Source organism: Mustela lutreola, chromosome 6, assembly GCF_030435805.1.
Source record: "Mustela lutreola isolate mMusLut2 chromosome 6, mMusLut2.pri, whole genome shotgun sequence".
Taxonomy (NCBI): Eukaryota; Metazoa; Chordata; class Mammalia; order Carnivora; family Mustelidae; genus Mustela; species Mustela lutreola.
This window is the reverse complement of record NC_081295.1, coordinates 156,313,206-156,334,640: the sequence shown is the minus strand read 5'-3', so window position 1 is coordinate 156,334,640 and position 21,435 is coordinate 156,313,206. Positions and strand designations below refer to the sequence as shown.

General features: G+C 45.4%; 2 non-coding genes across 2 annotated transcripts; both read right to left on the bottom strand.

Moving 5' to 3' along the window:
- Positions 1-4,511: 4,511 nt before the first annotated feature.
- On the bottom strand, positions 4,512-4,585 carry TRNAI-AAU (transfer RNA isoleucine (anticodon AAU)). Its single transcript has one exon. It is a non-coding gene; the product is annotated as a tRNA-Ile (tRNA).
- Positions 4,586-17,102: 12,517 nt separating this feature from the next.
- On the bottom strand, positions 17,103-17,175 carry TRNAM-CAU (transfer RNA methionine (anticodon CAU)). Its single transcript has one exon. It is a non-coding gene; the product is annotated as a tRNA-Met (tRNA).
- Between the last annotated feature and the right edge of the window lie 4,260 nt (positions 17,176-21,435).

The window sequence follows — 21,435 nt, the reverse complement described above, 5'->3', positions numbered from 1 at the left end:
CGATCGACCTTTGGTTGTTGTGTTTTTGTTTTTTTCTTTAAAAAAGCAGATAACCATCCTGAGCTAGCTGTGACACCTGAGCCGGAACATTCTGAGGGAGCCCTCCCTCCCCCATGTCCTCTTCTGGTCCTGCAGTCTAAACCATGCGATTTGGGGGATGCTAGAGTTTTCCTATGGCTGCTTTCTTCTCCTTACTCTGGCAGAGAAATAGTACCCACTGCTTTCTGGTCCCGGTCATGCTGGAGAAGATACACCCTCTTTTCATATTAATGGCTTTGGCGGTTAATATTTCAGGCTGCTCAGAATAGTGAACAATGAAATGGAGACAGGGGAAGGTGAAAACCTGGAGAAGAAACCAGAGAGGACAAGGGCATTAGCTCAGGTGGTAGAGTGTTCACTTAGCATTTGAGAGGTAGTGGGATTGATGCCCACATTCTCCAGATTTTACCATTTTCGCCCCAATCTCCGGCTCACAACCCTGCATCTTCCAGCTTATTGAACGAATTGAGAAAATATTAGACATCTTGAACACAGTCATTTGGATGCTTGTTTCCCATATGCCCTCCAGGCAAGTTCAAAGACAGGCCTTTGCACTCCCTACCTGCACTGGCTAAGCAGATCTATCAATTTATCATTTACTTTCTGTTTCTTCAGAGGAGCTGTGGTCCTGAGGGATGTAGCCAGTTGCTCTCTTTCTCCATGTCCCCTGCAGCTTGGCCTTTTATGTGGCTCAGTCCTAAGAAATGCGGGGCAGAGCCGGGAAGGAAGCAGCCAACCTTCTTGTCAGCAGACTGAGACGGCGAGCCCCCAGGGTGACCAGACAATACTGGGGAAGACACATGGAAAGCAAACATGTAAAGTTATTTATGAGCTCTTGAAGGCACTCTTGAGCTTGAGCAAGTGCCTCTGACCCTAAGCAACACATTACAGACTTCGAGAACTGCAGCAGGAGCCCACTGCCCGAGTCCACACTGGCCGTGGGGCTGTGCACACTCCGGAAATCTCCAAATGGAATCGTAAGGGCTTTGAAAATGGAAAGGACTTTGAAACCACAACATTTAGAAGGCTGCTTTGTACTGGGAACATGAACACAAGGCAAAGTGCCTACAAAAACAAAATGGGCAGCATTCGCCATAAAATTTGAGTGAGACACGAAGTCTTACAACATATAAATGGCCTATAGTCTGAAGCTATTCAGTACATGAAGAACCAAGAAAGTTCTAAATCACTGGGAGGAGGGAATCGACAGGTACCAATTCTGGGATGGTACAGGTACTGGAATCATCTGGCAAACACTTCAAAGGTGTGATGAGTAAATGCTCCAAGAATTCAGGGCGAGAATTCTTTGAAGTGAATTGTTAGAAAATCTTAGCAAATCATCCAAAGATGTAAATCCAAATTGAAATTTCAGAACTGTAAAATTTATTAGCCAAAATTATGAACAGAAGCATAGAGTGTGCCAGTAGCAAGAGATGACTGAGTAAAGTTCAGTGAAGATGAAGATAGAATAGTAACAACCCGATCTAAACGAGAGAGAGAAAAGAGTTTTTTAAAAGATGGACAGAGCCTCAGGGACAAGTAGGAAAATAACAAATTCTATTTACATCTTTGGAGACCCAGAAGAGAAGAAAGAGCTTCTTGAAAAAAGAAAAATAATTGAATTCTTAATGGCTGAGAAATTCCCAAATTTGGCAAAAGACATAAATCAGATACAAGAAATTCAGCAAACCTCAAGCAGGATATCCCTGAACAAATCCACACCCACACATATCACAGTTATACTCCTGGAAACAATAGGGAAAAAAATCCTTGAAAGTTTCAAAACAACCATAGGGTCATAAAGAAATGACATCTCATTTATTAAATGCTGAAAGAAAAGACACATTAAGCCCAGAAGGCTAAGTAGAGCCAAACTATTCTTCAGACGTAAAGGGGAAAGAAATACATCCTCATTTAAAGGTAAAACAGAGAATCTATTGCTAATAGTAGTGCTAGAAAAGAGTCGAACTTTGAGACAGCAAAAATGATGCCAGAAGGGAACTTAGATACTAAGAATGAATAAACAAGAGCAGAGATAGGAATTATCTGGGTAAAAGGAACCACTGTTACTCTCTCTTGAGTTCTTTAAAGTATGGCTGATGATTGAAAGTGAAATTACAACATCGTCTAATGGTTTTCTCATCATAGCTACATGTATGACACACATAACATAAAGAGGTTAGTGCAGAAGGATAAAGAGTGGTGAGGTGGGGCACCTGGGTGCCTTGACAGAGTCAAGGGTCTGACTTTGGCTCAGGCGTCCAATCTCTGGGTTCTGGGACCAGGCCCTACCAGGGGCCTCTCCCCTTACCCACCCCCACACTCTATGCCCCTGGCCACAGAGCTTCAAAACTCATAAACAAAAGCTAATAAAGCTGAAAAGAAAAATAGAAAAGTCCACAATTATAACTGCAGACTCAGTACTTCTCATTGTTTGATGGATCCAGTAAAGAACAAATCAACAGACATATTGAAGAACTGAACACCTTTCACCAGTGGATCTACTTGACTTTATAAAGCAAAATCACAAGATCGATATGTTGCCAGGACCCCGGGCCTTGGGGCCTTGACCCAGCCAGACTTGAAGGAGTTGCCAGACCTGAAGGAGTTGCCGAAGGTTCTTGGTCCTGTCAGAAGAAGGAATTCAAGGACAGACACACAGCACATCAGATAAACAACACAAGCATGAAAGTTTATTAAAGTGAAAAGTACACACTAGTGATATGGGGGGGGGGGCAGAGGACGGGAGAGAGAAGGAGGGGGAGAGGGAGAGAGGGAGAAAACTGGGTGCGCTGGGGGTTAGGTTTCTATCTTGCTGACAGCTGTCCACTATAGGGTGGAATATTTATCCAGAGTTTTGCACTTTATCTTCCTAACTAACCCAGCCTTGACAGAGTTTCCTGTCGTGGCGCCACCATCTTGGGCCTGCCTGGTGGGATCCAGCTTCTCCGGGACGCTGCCAGGATGGGCCCCTGACCTACCCCACTTCCCTTGAGAGCCTCAGTAACTGCGTAACTGACAGACAGAAGGACCAAAGAGTTGAGAGGAAAGCAAGATATCAAAACTAAGAAATCAAGAGTGGTCAAAGTGCGGAAGATTGAAACTGATAGTTTAGAAAGAGTTATTTACCTGTCAATGTCAGGGAGGCTGCAAGAGGTGGAACCAAAAGGGGTCTTGCGTGTCCTCTTTTTTTTTTTTTTTTTTAAAGATTTTATTTAATTATTTGACAGAGAGAAATCACAAGTAGGCAGAGAGAGATGAAGGGAAGCAGGCCCCCTGCTGAGCAGAGAGCCCCATGTGGGACTTGATCCCAGGATCATGACCTGAGCCAAAGGCAGTGGCTTAACCCACTGAGCCACCCAGGCACCCCTTGCATGTTCTCTTGAGTTCTGACACAGATTCCTCTCGCCCATCTCCCAGCCTCAGCCTAATTCAACCTTCTAGACTTTCCCAGACTTTGGATCTAGAGGAGATGCCCTGTTTTGATCCTGGTACCACCACCTTGATCCTGGGGACACGTCAAACCATTCCGAATGAGTCTCAGGGATACATTCAGAGAAATGGGACCAAACGCCATGTACTGTAGTCTACTCCTCAGTGGACCTCGGTGCACCGTGTTCAGACATCATGATCCCACAGGCCTATAATGTCCATTTGAAGAACCAGGCACGCTCTTTCCTTCAGGCCTGCGCACATTTCTTTTGTTCTTCTATCATTAATGCAGACTTTTTAAAGTACTTAGCACCAGGTGATAAGCACCCTGCTGCCAAGGCTCTTACAATCTCATGGGGAAGATGGCTGAGCCATAGACATTTGCAACTCGGTAAATGCCACGAAACAGATGTTTTTCTAGATCTCTGGGAATTTTGGAAGGAACACAAGGCAACCTCAGAAAAGTGGGAGAGGCATCAGGGACAAGATGCCTCCTGGAGAATGGTTTTGGGTCTAACAAGTAGCTGGCCAGGCAGAGAGCAGTGAAAGTTTGGGGGATCTGTATGAAACATCTCTTTAAGTCCAGCAACGCTGCAGTCAAAAGTGAAAAAAAAAAAGAGAGAGAGAGAGAGAGAGAGAGAGGAAATAGGAGTGAAAATGGCGTGAATCTGGGGCCCGAGTTGCCCTGAAAGGCTTTGCTGGCCCCCCTCAGGCCAAGGACAGCCTTCCCTGCAAGTAAGCAGGTGCATAACTAGAAAAATTCACCTGAGGAGCTAGTCACGGTTGAGGAATCTCTGGACATCGCGGGAAATGTAAGAAGATTTTCGGGAAAGCCCACCATCCCTGTTTTCCACATTGCTCTGCATTTCAGTTTCCTGCTCCCCTGAATCTCCCAGGACAAGACTTTGGAGGCACAAAGCCACGGCTGATCTCTCTACACCCTGTCAAGATTAACGTTCATGCATTATTCTACTTCCTGAATCTTTCCCGGATTTTTAGACACAGCATTTTTTACGAAGCGAGCCTAAAAGAACGTCACATGGCCCGTACGGGGATCGAACCCGCGACCTTGGCGTTATTAGCACCACGCTCTAACCAACTGAGCTAACCGGCCAGCTGCTGTGCTAACTTTCCTATTCTTGGTTACTTATCAAAGATCAATATTATTCCAATCACTTCGAAAGAAAGTTTTTCCTTCTAATTCACCTTTGAGCTTGGCAGGAGTTATGACCACTGATTCATTCTAAACCCGAAATCTCAGTTAAAATTCAGTATCACACAAGGAAAGTTCAAATGTCGTCTGCTGAGGTGTTTCGTGACCTTGGGTTTTCGTGAGCCCCGTATTTAAAAGACAGCCTCATCACCCTTCATCCTTCCGCTGGCCCATTTCCTTCCCACCTTTCTAGTTTGCTTCCAGAGCTCACTCCCACGCGGTCCCTGGCGGAAGTCGAAACCACCGCTCCTTGTTCTCCACCTGCTCCCCTACACGTGCTTTCTCGCACAATTCCCACTGGGTCCTCCACCCGTTTTCCCTTCGAAGCAGAATTTTATCTCTTCTCCCATTTTTACCTAATTCGGAAAAGCACGCCCATACTTCTACTTGCAAAAGTCACTTTAGACAAACACGTCCCACTGCAGTCTTTGGGTCCGCATTTCTTCTCGAAACAATGGACACCTCGAGCACAGAAGACTCCGCTTTTAAGTTCAGGCTCACGGCCTTTAGACTGGGGGGCAGACCCGCAGGGCGCGCCGCGGATCTGGAGGCGGGACGAGGGGGACCCCCTCCGCTCCAAGGAGGAGCCTTGGGCGGCCGTTTCTCCCGCGCAGGAATTCTCTGCGATTCCTTTCTGGAAGAGTCTGGGGTCTTGCGCGATGGATGGGGCTGGAGCCCGCAGCGGTGCAGAGCCGCGCGACTGTGCGACAACAGGACCCAGGACCGCGTGGCAGGGTGGCCGTGTGCCGAACTACGGAATAAATAAAGGAGCTCACATCACCCGCTGTGATGGCAGGTGCGCCTCCTCCCGGCCCGGACCGTGTTGCTGGGGTCCTGCTGCTTTTCGTGGCTTTTGGACTTGACTCTCACTCTCTCCAATTCTCTGTTCACCGGCTGGCGGGCCCGCGCCCGCGCTTGGGGATGTCCGGACACCGTCCCCGCGCGCAAACACCCCGGCTGGTCCTCCCGCAGCCGGCCGACGCGCTCCCCGCGGGGACACTCGAGCCCCCCTCGCCCTCCTCGACCGCCTCCTCCTCCTCCGCGGATCCGACGGCGGCCCAGCCTTGGGCAGAGGCGGAAAGGGAACAGGAAAGGAAGCTGCGAGAAAATGAGTGGAGGAAGCGCATATCCTGTATGTGCCTTGGGGCTGGTCTGAGGGCGGACCGCCAGAAAGGGGGAGGAAAAGACCGAAAAGAGAAACAGTGGGAATCCGCGGGGTTGCTGTGCCTTCGAGCGGAGCCCTCCCGCCCTCGAACCGCAGGGCAGCCGCGACTTTATTGCTCAGTCGGCATGATGAGCGTTGTAAACTCAGCACCAACGCGGTGGGTGGAATGAGCAAGTTTTCCGTGCGCCAGGATCCCACGACTGTTCCAGAATCTCCAGAGAACCCGGCATTGTACTGCGTTTCCTTAGCATCACCTGCTTGCCTGCGAATTTCCCCCATGAAAGAACATCTCGAAGAGGAAAGCTCTTCCCCTCCTTGCCTCCAAATGTTGAGCTTGGTGACTAAACCCAGTGATCATCCCCCCACCCTCCCATCACCACCGCGGGTCAAAACCCATGGAATCTGAAAAAAAAAAAAAAATCGAAACAAATATTTTGAGTCGTCAGAAAAACAAAACAAACATGAGACACGGTGACCAGGATGTGGAGAAAAGGGAACCTTGGTGAGCTGCTGGAGGGAATAAACTGTGCAGGTGCTGGGTCCAACGGTCTGGAGACTCCCTCCAAAATATTAAGAAGAGAGCTACTGTATGACCCAGTAATTCCATGACCCAAAGAAAATGAAAGCATTAATTGAAAAGATATATGAACCCCTATGTTTATTGCAGCGTTATTTACAATAGCCAAGATATAGCCGCAAACTAAGTGTCTATCAATCCAAGAATGGATAAAGAAGATGTGGTGGTTACATATATGCCAAGGACTATTAGCCATTAAAAAAAAAAAAAAAAAAAAAAAAGACCTCACCATTTCTATCAACATGGATGGACCTAGAGCGTATTATGTTAAGTGAAATAAGTCAGAAAGACAAATATCATATGATCTCACTTACATGTGGAATCTAAAAAAGCAAACAACTACAACAAAAATAAGACAAAAAACAGACTCATAAATACGGAGAATAAACTAGTGGTGATTAAGAAGCACAAACTTCTGGTTATAAAATAAATAGGTCACAGAGATAAAAAGCACAGCATAGGGAATATAGTGAATAATATTGTCATAAAGTTGTACGGTGACTACACTTAGGATGAGCGCCGAGTGATGTATAGAATTGTCGAATCACTGTGTTGTACACCGAAAGCTAACATAGCACGGTATGTGAGCTGGACCTCAGTAGTAATAGCAATAAGAGCGCTGAGAAAGAAGGAAGGGGAAGGAAGGACAGCCGCTCTCTCAAATCAGTAGGGGAGCCTTGAGGGAGACGCTGTCAGGGACCCCGAGCCCTCTGCGGACTTTCCACCGAGGGCGGCTGTTTTGCGCGCGCCGGGAGCAGGGCCTGGGAAGCAGACGACCCGCGGGGATGGAGGCCGCTCCGCGCCCCAGCTACCCTCTTCTCACCTGAGCTCCCGGTTCTTCCCGCCCGCCGAGCGGAGCCGTCGGAGAACCGTCCGGGAGAGCACCCCACCCGGCGACCCCAGGCCCAGGGGGGAAGGCGGCGGGCGATCGCTGGCACTGCCGGGTTCTGCGCGCTCGGGGCCACGCGTGAACCCCAGTGGGAATTCAGCCCCGGGGCCGCGGAGCCCCGCGCGTCTCCGGACACCAAATCCCTGCGGCTGGAAAGAGGGTCGCACCCGGCGGGTTCTGGAATTGACAAAGCCAACTCGGGGTCCCATGCCATCCCTGTTTAGCTTGTGGAACGTTGGAGAAGTCCTTTCACTCCTGGACTTTCCTGTTTGTCACAGGAGACCATTTTCTCGAGTCGCTGAGGGTTTTCGTAGCCCAGGTCCCCCGACGGCCCCGCATCCTGGGCTGGGTGACCCTCGTGGTGAGTAAAGAGGACAAATTGAGAAATGAGCAAATCGAGAATTCGTGAAAGCCCTAGGACTCACAACACAGAAGTTCACACACTATGCTGAAGGACACGAACTCAGCTTGAATTGTACCCAACACCGGCTTGTTCAGACCCCTTGTTCCAAGACAGGCCCAGAGCAAGCGGACGTCACCCTGGAGTTGTCTCCAGCCGTGAAAAGAATGAGCAGCGTGAACACGCTGAGTGAGCAAACCGTGGGAAAACCAAGAGCAAGATTCAAGGAAGGCTTGTGCTGCTGGGCAGCCACGAGACAGAGCACCGCCAGGCAGAAACCTTGACCTCAGGCGTCTGGCCTCTGGGACCCAGGGCGTAGACGTGTGTTTTGAGCCCCACCACCCCCACCCCCACCTCCACCCCACCCCCGGCTTCTGGTATTTTGTTATGCGGACCTGGGAGACTCATAGGATGAAACGGTCCTATATCGCAGTTGCGGGGATGTTACCTGCGTGTACTTATTTGTCAAAATTCATTGAAATGCGCGCATGTACAGATTATGCTTCCGTCATGTTGATACTTTTCTCAAATAGGCACCACAGTATGGACCGCGGTAAAATAAATCACCATAAATCAGTTCCCCAGTCCAGTCACTTCTCTAAGAAAGCATTGCTAGATTCAGTGTATAATTCAGTAGATAAACTCCCAACTCCAGAAGGAAAGACAACGGCAGATCTCAACTCCCCTAATGGAGGAACAGTCAAATGATTAATAGATCCCAGAGAAGAGATGACTTATTTGAAGGAACAATAAGTGGAAGGGGTAGGGAGGTCTCCTGAGGGTGGGAGCAACCCAGAAACGAAGTGGCACTGGAATGAAATTTGCCTCAAAGTGATAAAAATAGGCAGAAAGGCAGAGATGTCAGGGGGAATTAGCTCAAGAGGTAGAGCGCTCGCTTAGCATGCGAGAGGTAGCGGGATCGACGCCCGCATTCTCCAGCTTTTGCAGTCCTGCCAGGCTCCCCCGGTTCCGGGGTTCACCGGCATGGGGCGACGTGCACTGGGCGGACCTCTCTTTAGCTCAGCCCTTCCTCTGTGTGCTTCCCTGCTGGTTTAAAAGGAAGAAGAAGGAAAAAAAGAAAGAAAGAAAAACCGAAATGTGACATACAAAAACAAAAAAGGAACAAATGGGACAGAATGTCTTAGAAACACAGGTTTGGGGGCCTCGGCTCAAAGTTGGTAAAAAATGTTGTGTGTCTGGGAAAACCAAACTTTCTCCTTTGGAGTCAGAAGTGTGAGGAATAGCTTGAGAATTGTGTCAGGAGGCACAGGCAGGAGATTGTGGATTCTCTGATGTTTTAATGTTTTTCCTTTTTTAATAAAGACACAGTTTATATTTTATATATTTATAAAATATAAAATTTTGCTACTTAACTTTTATCGCGGTATTGTTTTAGTATTTTATTCACAGTGACAACCCGTGGTCAGGTAGCAGATGTCAATTTGTCTTCTATCAGATCTCTAAGAGTTGGCTAAGTATTAAGAAGAAAGAGATTTGGAGGATGGGGAAAGGAGTGGGCTAGCCTATTAACTCTGCTGTCAGATTAGCCCTCGATAAGATGACATGGGGAAAGTCCCTCTACTGTTGCGGCAGGCTGAACTGAAGGTCTAGACAACCTAAGGAAGATGTGGTAGCCAAGTTGGACCAAGAGAAAGAGGGGTGTGGACGGAGGAGGAAGAATTCGAACAGCCCTGCATAGCCTCCATTTGTTTTCTCTTTTGGCCATGAGAGTCTTGAGGTCTGCAGCAAGAAACTTTCGTAAGTTTTTTCATGAGGAAATGGAGACTGTAGGCTATCTCTAGGAATGTTCCCTGCAATAGCGTGTAATAATTGCTCAATAAATTAATACCCGTGCTGCAGTGTCTGTGTAGGTCACTCGACTCATCCTCCGGGTCTGGGGCTAAGCAAGGGCTTCAGGAATAAATCTACAGGACAAGATTAAGACTCTCAAGGCACAATCTTAGCTCCCGCCAAGGTTCTTCATCACTCCCTGAGCCCTACGGGAGAAGAGCGCTGTGTGCAGCTCCTGGAATGGGGTTTGCTGAGAAATCTAAGAAATCCACTACAGACTAGCCTCCCTGGGGACCACACTGAGGCTCAGATCAATGTTGAAATGGAGGTAGGGAGAACAAGATCTTTAAATGGGATACTAGGACCATAGTAGATGGCCTACGACAGACAATATAGTAAGGTCAAGTGTGTTGATTCTATATCCAGAATTGAAGAAAAAAAGTGGAGGAGTGTTTACTGCCTTTAGAAAGGAGAGGGGGAAACTTGGCCACTCTTTCAGGCTAATGGCAAACTATTCTTTCGGACTCACTATCCCCACAGATACGCAGTACTGGGAAGGGACTGATGCCGGTGTTTTCCTTCTCTGCCTTTGCTCAAAATTGTTATTCCAGCAAACTGAGCAAAGCTTCACTTAGACCTACTGGCCTCAGAATTCTCTCCTAGCCGCTCCTCTCATCCCCACCCTGGGCCACAGTTTTCACCTTCGGAAAGTTGAAGAGAATTAGGTCTTGGGTTTTCTGGGGTTTCTCTAGGAAATGGGAATAGGACTTTCCAGCAGCCTGGTCCGGGGATGTGACACGGAAGGCTTGAGCCCCTGGGCTGGGAGAGGCTGTCCCACTGCTTGTCTTGGGCAGCTGAGCCTGCAAAGACCAATAATGACCCCAACTCTGGAGCAGGCAGGAATAGACACGGTGTCTCGACATCTGGAGCGTGTTCTTTTTACTTCCAGGAGATCAGGAAAGTGAAATTGGGAAGTGCTGACAAGGCTTTCTAAGGAAGTTCCCATTCTTCACTCTCCAATGTCTGATCATCTCTGCCCTCCATCCAGTTCTGGCTGGTGCCTCAAGGCCCAAAGTTCCCAGCAGCCCCCAGGAACCAGGAAAGTGAGAGGCCTGTGGTCCTTCTGCGCATGCTTATTATTCGAGAAGTTCTCTCCCAACCCCCTTCCTTGGTTTGTATATTGCCTGTTCTATTTACAAACCCAGAGCTTCTTACCTGGCAAAAGATCCAAGAAGCTTTGACACCTCTGTTGTACCCTTGTCACCGCTCCTCATGGAGACCCTTGGTCCACCTGCCAGCACCCCTCACTCCTGCCCCAGGCTTGGCACTTCTGAGTACTCAGGTCTCAACTCAAATTGTCCTTCTTCAGACAAGTAGAGCTAAAATGTTGCGTGCACAATCTCTCGCTCCCAGTTCTATCTTCTTCACAAATGTTAGGTCCTCCAGAAAGTAGGTTTTTAAGTTATTGCTTTGTTTTTCTCTTTCCTAGAATGGGAGCTTCCTCAGTGCTCAGACACGGTCTGTACAGAACGCTGAATCTCACTGCGCCCCAGCGTCTAGAGCGGAGGTTCACATGGCTACTGCCTTGACTGGGTGGAGTGGGTAGTGCAGGAAAATCAAACCCCAATGAATTCTTCAAAATATTATCCCACCATATCTCCAAAATCTTTAAACAACATCCACTAATTCATTTTGCTTCTTTCTTATGCTTTCTTCATCTTCCTTTTTTCCTGACATTTCAATGGCAATTTTAGGTCTTTTTTTTTTTTTTTAAATGACCAACTGGATTTGCTATATTCCAGCTAATCCCCATGTTTCTATTTAGCATTCTTTTTTCTTGCTTTCCTTAGAGACTTTCTTTTTCTTATTCCTTATGTTAAATGTACAGGATTTTTACTGTAGTACTCTATAATTGAAGAGTATTCAAGGGTAGAGTTTTAAACTAGAGAGCAGTTTCTGCAGAACCTAAGAAATAAGTCATTGGAAATTTCCATTTTTATGATCTTTGAAATTCCCATTTTTATGAGTCTGACGGTATGCTTTTGATTTTCCTCTAAGGTGCTCATTTGAGAATTAATATTTTGCTTGCTGTTGTGTCATTCTTTTAGTGATGTTGTCTAAATTTATTTTTTGTACCAATTTTATGTATCAGTATGTGATTATATACACAAGATATGGATGTGACATTTGAGCCCATGTATGAATGTTAATATTGATGACTAAAAAGGAGAAATTCAGGGACACCTGGGTGGCTCGGGCGGTTGGGTGTCTGCCTTCGCTTGGGCCATGAGCCCAGGGTCCTGGGATTGAGTCTTGGATCGGGCTCCTTGCTCAGCTGGGAGCCTGTTTCTCTCTCTGCCTCTGCCTGCCACTCTGCCTGCTTGTGCTCTCTTTCTCTGACAAATAAATGAGTAAAATCTTTTAAAAAATAAAAAAGGAGAACTCCAGACATTACACACCTCATAAAGTTATGCTCACAATACCTCTCAAATTTTACTGTTGAAATATTTGAGGCTGAAGCTAAGTGAGCTTCTACCTATAACTACAGTTTACAAGAAATAGAGCAGTTCAAGAAATATGTCAAGGGCCACCAAGAAGAGGCAGTAGAATAAATCCACAAGGTAGGAAATTATGTAGGATAAAAGATGCAACCCCTTCAGCAAATCTGTTGGCCTAAACTACTCTTCTGTACCATACTAGAATAGTGGATACATGTTATACATTTGTCAAAACCCATAGAATATATGACACAACGAGTGAACTCTAAGGCTAACTGTGGACTTCAGTCAATAATAAGAATGTATCAATATTGATTCCCCTGTTATAACAAATCTCACACTAAGCACAATGTCAATAACAGGAAACTCAACAGGAGGAAGGGTGACATTGTTTATTGGGAACTATGTACTATGTACTGGGAACTATGTACTTCTTGCTCGATTTTTCTTAAAATCTTAAAGTGCTCTACAAAATAAAGTATATTAGTTAACTAATATAACTAATACATTAGTTAACTAATAACATTTTAAATAGAAAAGCAAGGGATTGCCTATGGATGAAGAGAGACTTAAAACATTAAAGAAAGTGGATTTTGTTTGGTTTCTTAGTCCCTTGTTAAGGGAGGTTGTGTCTGTGACAATCAGAGGTCTGGAAAAAATATGGATGTTAGATCATATTCAAGATTATTCATTAATTAGCAGCAACCACCATATACACACAGACATAATGTTCTCCTTGAGCTAATTTCCTGATTCCACTTTCAAGAAGTTGGCACGGGACACCTGGGTGGCTCAGTCCGTAAGCCGCTGCCTTTGGCTTGGGTCATGATCCTAGGGTCCTAGGATGGAGTCCGGCTCAGCGGGCAGCCTGCTTCTCCCTCTGCCTGCTCTGTCTGCTCTTCCCCCTGCTCATGCTCGCTCTCTCACTCTCTCTGATAAGTAAATAAAATTTAAAAAGAAAGAAATTCGCAGATTTCCAGCCTTATCTCTACCACCAAATTCCAGAAAGAGAAATGTACATGAATGTCTAACCATACCTCAGTCCACAGCTTACTGCTAGACACTTGAGTGTGGCATTTCATTGAAACTGCCTTCGTCCAGGCCACTACAATCTCCTCAAAATTGTAAAATCCAATGGGAACTTCTTCTGTATTTCATCTTACTTGGGGTTCCAGTTTCTGAAATACCCTCCAGCTCTCCCCCTCCCAAGTGAATGATTTCTTCCTTGGGTTTAGACAGGGCCAATGAGTTCTCGAACTCTTTAGGGTCCTTTGTGTCCCCACTTTTTCTCCATCTTTCTCTACGAATGTTCTCTGAGGTTCTGTCCTTGGGCCACTTCTTATCTTGAGCTAATTGCGGGGGGATCTGTGACCATTCTTTTATTGTGTGGAAATAGATCAATAAATATGACCCTCTTCTCACCAAGAGGTTCAGAACGATTACCTTACATCCGTGCTATCCAACAGAGATATGCATCATACATATACTTTTGAACCTTCTAGTAGTCCCATGAAAAAAAGCAAACAGAAAGAAATGGAATTACTTTAATACTGTATTTTATTTAGCAATATATCCAAAATATTATCAATTCAACAAGTAATCAATAGAAAAATTATTAATGAGATGTTTTACATTCTTTCTCTCATGTCAAGTTTTTGAAATATGGTGTCTATTTTACACTTATATAGCAAATCTCATTTCATAGCATATTTCAAATACTTTATACCCACTTGTCACCGGAGGATACTGTATCGAGTGGTCCAGCCTGTTTCAATTCATTTCTCCTTGCTTTATTACAAGCACTATCCATATTCTGGACGGCCATCTCTCCTGAGTTCCAACCTTTATCCATAATCCCTCACTGATATCTCCACTTGCACATGAATGAATATTTCAGAACTAATAGGACATGGCAAGAACCTAATGATTTCTTTCCCCAAACCCACTTTAGTGAGGAATATCAGTCTTGCAGAAAAGTACCACCATTGGGGCGCCTTGGTGGCTCAGTTGGTTAGGCATCTGCCTTTGGCTCAGGTCATGATTCCGGGGCCCTGGGATGGATTCTCCCATCAGGCTCCCCACTGAGCAAGGAGTCTGCTTCTGCCTCTACCCCTCCCCCTGCTTGTGCTCTCACTCTCTCTCACTCAAATAAATAGATAAAATCTTTAGTAAAAAAATACTTTTTTTAAAAAACACGACCATCCAAGCAATGCCCCAAGCCAGAGACCTAAAGACTTCTCTCTCCCTCATCATCATCTGCATTCAGTTTTTCACTACATTCTGTCAATTCTATCTTTCTGTCTAAATTGTAAACACTAGCTTCTTCTCATTTTTCCCTTTCATTAACTCAGGTGAATTTTGTCTTGAGGCCCTTGCATTAGTATTCCTTCTGCTTCAAGGCTCAGGAGTCTTCCAGACTTCCCACATCATTTTCCATGTTATTTAGGCTCACCTCAAAATCATCTTCTCAGAGCACTCTTCCCTGAATCATCAAGTAGTTACTTCCATCATATCTGAAACTATATGGTTTAGTTTTTTGTTTTCACTTCTATCTCCCCATACAAGAATGTGAAGCTTATGTCTGTCTTGATTGTGACTGAACCCCCAAGACTCCTAGGTGATGTGGGGCCCAGAAGCTAACAGTTGAGAGAGGCCCTCATGCCTTGTATGGGATAAATGAGTCTAACTTGACTGCCAGTGCTCAGTAAAGCCATTCCGTGTCTCTGCCAGGTCCACTGAGATGATGCAATAATGCTTCTCCTGAACTTTGAACTCAACCGTCATCGCTTCCCAAGTTATCTTTTGCACAAACGGCAGTTTCTCATTTGAGAAACACAGATTCAGCCATGTTGCAGTCCAGGGTAAAATGGTGAAATGGTGACCTTTTGCTGACAAGACAGAGCTCAGAGCCCCTTATCCTCTAGAAGGTCATTCCAGTCTCCCTTCTCCGCAGTTGACCAGTTGTTAGTTCTCCATTCCGGTTTATTTTGCTCCTCTGGGACCTTGCCTGTGCCTAAAATGCCCATTTCTAAGTTAGTTTTTTTGCTCTATATCCAATAAAATGTAATTACAGGTGTGGTCTTGAGAAGAAGAGGAAAGGGGAAAATGGGAGCAAATGTTCTTTTTAAATTTTCTGATTAGAACAAAGTGCAACTTCCTCTATCTCCGCCAAAAGTTCAGCTTCTGAGGGAAAGGGGACGGAAGAGAAAACCAGCAGCCTCTACCTGCCTGGCTTGGGCTCAGTGGACTTGAACAACAAAAAGCCCATCATTTCTTTTTATGTCTAAAAGACAGAATGTTTAGCTGGTATTTTAAACTTTTTTTAAAAGTGCTTATCTTGAATTGCATATAAACGATCATTTTTCCTGTATTCATGGTCTTTCCCTTACATGTGGACTAAACACACTGGAAACAGATGTGCAAACACAGAGCCTGGAATGGCCTACCCCAAAGCCACCTCCCAGACAGCCATGATGTCAGCCACACTGACATTCAAAGTTGATAATCACAACTTTGAAAAATATGAAAGATTCTGGAATCCCTGTATTAACTCACCAGGCAGTTCCTGATGTGGTCTTCCCCAGATGGAACACACTTGGTGACCCTGGGAACGGGCACCCTGGTGGAGAGGACAAAGCTCACGCTCTTGCTCAGGGCACTGTCTGGGATGTTGGGTGATTATTCGGTCCTCGCTCCACTTGGGTGGCCTTAAAAGTCATTTGTGGATCAAAAAGACAGGATCAGTCTTATTATCCAGGGGCCATCCCTTTCCCAGGACCTACTCGTGCCATCAGCATCACCCTTAGAAATCTTGGGGCTCGGGCTCCTGTTGAAAATGTGAAAAGGATGTAAGAAAGAGCTGGAAGGCAGAGACTGTCCCACTGCCCAGTCCCACTGACTGAGTCCTCCCCCCTCCCCCCTCCCCCCTTGCCTGGACCTCTGGGAAAGGATGGGGTGGAATTGCTTTTCTTCTGGGAAGCTTTTGCATATTTGTTTCCATCTCCAGGAGCTTCGAAAACAAAAGGTGGGGGAAACTATCTGGGTTCTGCGTTTGGCACAGACAATGGCCCCTTTGTTTCCTTCTCTGATTTAGAAGGATTTCTGAAGCTAGTTTCTGAGCTAATGCTCAGGACTGGCATTACATCGGAAATGTAATCACCCGGCCCGTGGTGATGGGGTCCCAGGCAGGTGGGGCAACACTCCGTTAACCACAGACTTCCCAACACTTCCTGCGTGAATTCAGTTTCTACAATGCCACTGGGGATCGTAACCTTCCTTGCCCGACTCTCCGGCACTTTGCAATCCCCTCCTCAAGCCAGACTTGTTTGGAGATTCGGCCCCCGACTGTTACAGTCTAGCTTCTCTCGGTCCCCGTCATTGGCCTTCCTTTTTCCCCAGGTTAAATCCCCACGTAAATCCCAGATCCGGTTAGCAGAGAGGGGCTGTCGGCACTAAAATGCACTTCTCAAGGATGCCTGTAACGGGGGTGGTGGGTGCCTCCCGCCCCCCTGCACCGCGCACCGCCGACCTCCTCCCTCTCCGAGCTCCTCCGCCCTCGTGGGGACCCCCACCTCTCTTTCTCTGTATCCCTTCCCCGGCCACACGCAGTCGGTGGGAAGGTGGGTCAGGACATCGCCAGCCCTGCCATGCGTGGAGCCAAACGGGACAAAAGGACAGAAAGAGTCAATTTCCTACGCTGCGAAGATGTCCCACACTTCCCTGTCTTCCCCGTGCGCGTACAAGGTGCGCACCTGCGCGCGGAGATGCCCCTGCTGGGACCCAGACCCCAGCGCGCGGGGGAGGTGCCCGCGGCCAAGTGGGCGGAGCGCAGCGCCCGCGGCCCCGCCCCGCGCCCCCCGCAGGTGGTTGGGCGCGCAGGCTCCCCGGGCTTCACCCGTTGCTCCGCGAAGGAGGCCTGGGGACCCAGCCGCCTGCTGTGGGAAAGCTCTGCATCTCAGGTGCCGTCACATTTCTCGGTTCAGGATCGGAAGAAACTGCATCCCAGCCGCGAATCGGCGCGGCATTCCCGGGAGGCACCTTCGCTCTAAAAGGAGTCGTGTTTGTCACCGGCTGTGGACGAGCTTCTGACAAAAACACATGCCCTCTCTGAGGCTCGAACTCAGGACCTTCAGATTATGAGACTGACGCGCTGCCCACTGCGCTAAGAAGGCGGCGTGAAGTGTGTTTTAGTTAGGTTTTAAAGGAATCATGTAATTTCTGGAAACCATGATATACCTGCTGAATAATTGTGCTTGACCTCTGGCCGCTATTTTCCATCTTATTTCCTACGGATCTGGATCGCCTCTCCCTCATAGATACCGATATTTTAACGGTCCACAGCCTCCTCTGTTGGAGTAGTACACTCAGTAAATAGCAGTTGAACGAAAATCTCCCCAACATGTGCAGAGTCTATACCTACCTGTCAAATTAAATCTGCATTTCCACCTGTGTCTCCTGAGATATTCCCCTTGAAATATCACAAACTGATTTTATAAATTTCCATATTTTCCCCACCTCTATACAACCAAAAATGCTATTAAACACTGCTCACATAAGAGCCTGGCTGGTTCAGTGGGTAGAGTCTGTGGCCCCCCCATATTGAGTTTATAAACTCAAGCCCCATGTTAGGGGGGTGGATTATACTTTTAAAACTTACACACATAATTTCATTTTGTCTAACTTAATTTTTTGCCATAAATCAATGTATCATTATCCCCATTTTGCTGATAAAACGCTCCACAGAATTAAACCCACAGCTGTTCAGTGACAAAGCCAGACCTTGAGAGCAGATTCTGAATCCAAACAGGCATGCATTCTCCACTCTAAATCATATTCTCTCCACCATTCTTCTCCACACCGCCTCACTCATTCAAGTAAGCACATATTTATACAATCATGTATTCATAATACATAATTCAACATTCAACAAACATCAGTTCACAACCTGCCCTATGCTTGACAACTGGGTTCAAAATTTCCAAGAGAAGCTTGGCCCCTTGTCCCTCAAATCCCCACAGATACTTTATTTCATCAGTTCTCAATGTGCAAACAGACCATGGAGGTCCTGAGACACTTTCAAGATATGTGAGGGCAACAATATTTTCATAGTAATATCAAAGCTGCATTTGTTATGAAAAAAGCTGATGGTATAAAAACAGCACATAATTGCTCTTGCTTCCTGTGGATCAAGGCAGTTTATCAGGAGGTCCCCGCCCTCTTGTGTCCATAACAGTCACATGGGAGGGAGATAGTTTACTTAAGAATATCCTTGATTAAGCAGTAAAAAAAAAAATTTACTTGACTAGTTCTATCCTTTAGTACATGTCTTTTTAATAAACCATGTGAATAAATGGTAAGTGCAGAAAAAGCACTCCAGCTGTGTCAAAAATGAGATGATTGTCAAAGAAAAGAGTTTGGGTGACTTTTAACTTGCAAACTGATCTAGATGTTTTATTTTGTTTTCATGGGACACCATTTTTATTGGAAAGAATAAACCATTACATATTCAGTCATTTTCTCAAAAATCAAAGAAATCAGTCTGAAAAAAAATAATTCAAAGAAAATAATTGAGAGGATTTGCAATGATAAATTATTAGCTTTCAGTATTTGGTAACTTGCAGCTTCCCAATGCTTAGAGACATTTCTGATGAGATTGGTGATGGTGTTAATTTTCTTTTCTCTTTGATATTTTATACTGAAAAGCTGAATACCCCCACGGACTGATGTGCCCAACTTGTTACCAAATCACGCATGGGTAAAAGACCCATTCAAAGTTAGTGATGAGGTTTCAGACTGCGCATTACAACCAACCCTAAAGAGGGTGCCATCTGTCAAGTCTGGTATAAAATCAGACAGGAATGTGCACAATTACCTGAAAAAGCTATTAAAATACTCTTTCTGGGTGCCTGGGTGGCTCAGTGTGTTAAGCCTCTGCTTTCAGCTCAGGTCGTAATCTCAGGGTCCTGGAATCGAGTCCCGCATCAGGCTCTCTGCTTGGCAGGGAGCCTGCTTCCTCCCCTCTCTCTGCCTGCCTTTCTGCCTACTTGTGATCTCTCTCTGTCAAATGAATAAATAAAATCTTTAAAATAAAATAAAATACTCTTTCCTTTTCTAACAGTTTATCTGAATGAAGCCAAACTTTCTTCATATGCTTATGACATTTTGAATGAAGAGGCAGATATAAAAATCTGTCTTCTACTAAACAGTCATAAAGGAGAGTGAAAGAAAAATATATACACAGTTATTTTTTCATAAAATGTTACTTACGATAACATCTAATAAGTTGGTTGCTTTTATTTTAGAAAAAATTAACAAATACTTTCAAAATTTTAAAAATTATTTTTCTAAGTAATCTCTACCCCAACATGAGGCTTGAACTCACAACCCCCAGATCAAGAGTCACATGCTTTACCAACTAAGCTAGCCAGGCACCCCAGCTAGTAAATATTTTTAAATTTGCAGTTTTAAAACTTAATGTAGTAAATATTGATGGATATCATTCACAAAGACCTTTGGGTTTCACAATAACATTTAAGAGTGTAAAGGATCCTGTGGTGCCTGGCTGGCTCAGTCCGTAACTCATGCAACTCTTGATCTCTGGGTTGTATGTTCAAGCCCCGCACTGGGGGCAGTAGACCACTTAAAAAGAAAATTAAAAAGAAAAAAACAGAGTCCTGTCACCAGAAAGCTTGAGGATCACTACAGTAGATTATTTCAATACAACCTCTCTTAAATCTCTCTTCCTTTTCATTCCATCATTCATTCTACTCATTATTGAGAACATGTTTTGTGCCAAGCGTTGTGCTGAGGTCGGGGATTCATAGAGAATTGAGCAGTCCTTGACAGGAACTGAAAGGGTAAACAAAGGCCCAGTTCCCATTCTTCAAACTTCCTCATTCTCACAATTTAATATATCCTCCAAAATACCTCGTTTTGATAACGTAACCCTTCCACTTGGTATTAGTCAGCTAACAAAATACCACAGACAGGGTAAGTTACACAATAGAAATGTTTCTCACTGTCCTGGAGGCTGAATCAAACCCAAGTTCAAATCAAGGTGTCGGCGGGTTTGGTTTCTCCTCAGGCCTCTTTCCTTGACTTGTGGATGGCCACCTTCTGTGTCTTTACGTGGTTTTTTCCTTTGTGTGTGCACATGTCTGGTTTCTCTCTATGTCCTAATCTCCTCTTCTTATAAGGATCCCAGTCAGATAGGATTAGGGTCTACTCTAATGACCTCATTTTCTTTTTTTATTTTTTTTAAAGATTTTATTTATTTATTTGACAGACAGAGATCATGAGTAGGCAGAGAGGCAGGCAGAGAGAGAGAGAGGAGGAAGCAGGCTCCCCGCCGAGCAGAGAGCCCGACGTGGGGCTCGATCCCAGGGTCCAAGCCAAAGGCAGAGGCGTAACCCACTGAACCACCCAGGCGCCCCTAAGGACCTCATTTTAACTTAATTCTCTCTTTAAAGGCACTCTCTCCAAATACAGTCACACTTTGAGGTACCAAGGGTTAGGCTTCCAATATATGAGTTTTGGTGGGACACAATCCAGCCCATAACATGCTTATATGTTTTAAATTATAAAATTTTTACCCTGAGATTTTCAGCCTTTTCTGTCACTACTTCCCTTCATGAGTATTTTAAAGCCCCCTCAATTTAAAAAGTCATACACCTTTCCTCATAGAGGAATTCCAACTTCATGTCTGGTCTGTAACTTCAAGGCGCATTCCTGGTATTTTCATTCTTATATGATCTTGTCTTTTTTTTCTCTGAACGCTGTGACTCCTTGTCAGTAACCATCTTATGGGTTTTGTTATGATAGTATTCTGTATGGATATGCCGTATCTTTCAGTAATACCCTTTAGTAGTCACCATACCTAGAAGGAAGTGTAGCCACTCTGTTCAACAATCCAATAGCTCTCGTATGCATAGATTCAATTTTTATATGGCCAGGAAGAATGACTGTCTCAATGTTCTGGTTCTGAAGGTAGTTATAAACCTCGGTTTGTTTCCTTTTTATTCACTTGGATTCCTGCCAAGTCTATGGGATCTAATGCAGACCCCAAGAAAGAGAGGGAGGGGGAGGGAATGCTAAGTCTGCTCCTGTTTCTACCTGCCTGGCTGCTTGGGGGAAGTTCTGTAACATCCATGCCTATGTGGGTTCTGAGATCTTTTTCTCTTTCTTCATATTTGAGTGAATCTTTTTTTTTTCTTCTTAATTTAGGGAAGTTCTTGCATTCTTTTCTCAAAGTCTAGTCCAATATGGTTCTCTTACAAAACCTCTCCATACTACATCCTCTGCAGACTCTTTTCAGTTCTTATCTTAGACCTTTGCAGGGAAGGTGAAAGGAAGCAGGGAAACCTGGGCCCAAACCACTCTCTGCATTGCTGCACACCTCAGTTTGAGCTTGTACAGTTACCTAAATGAGGGGG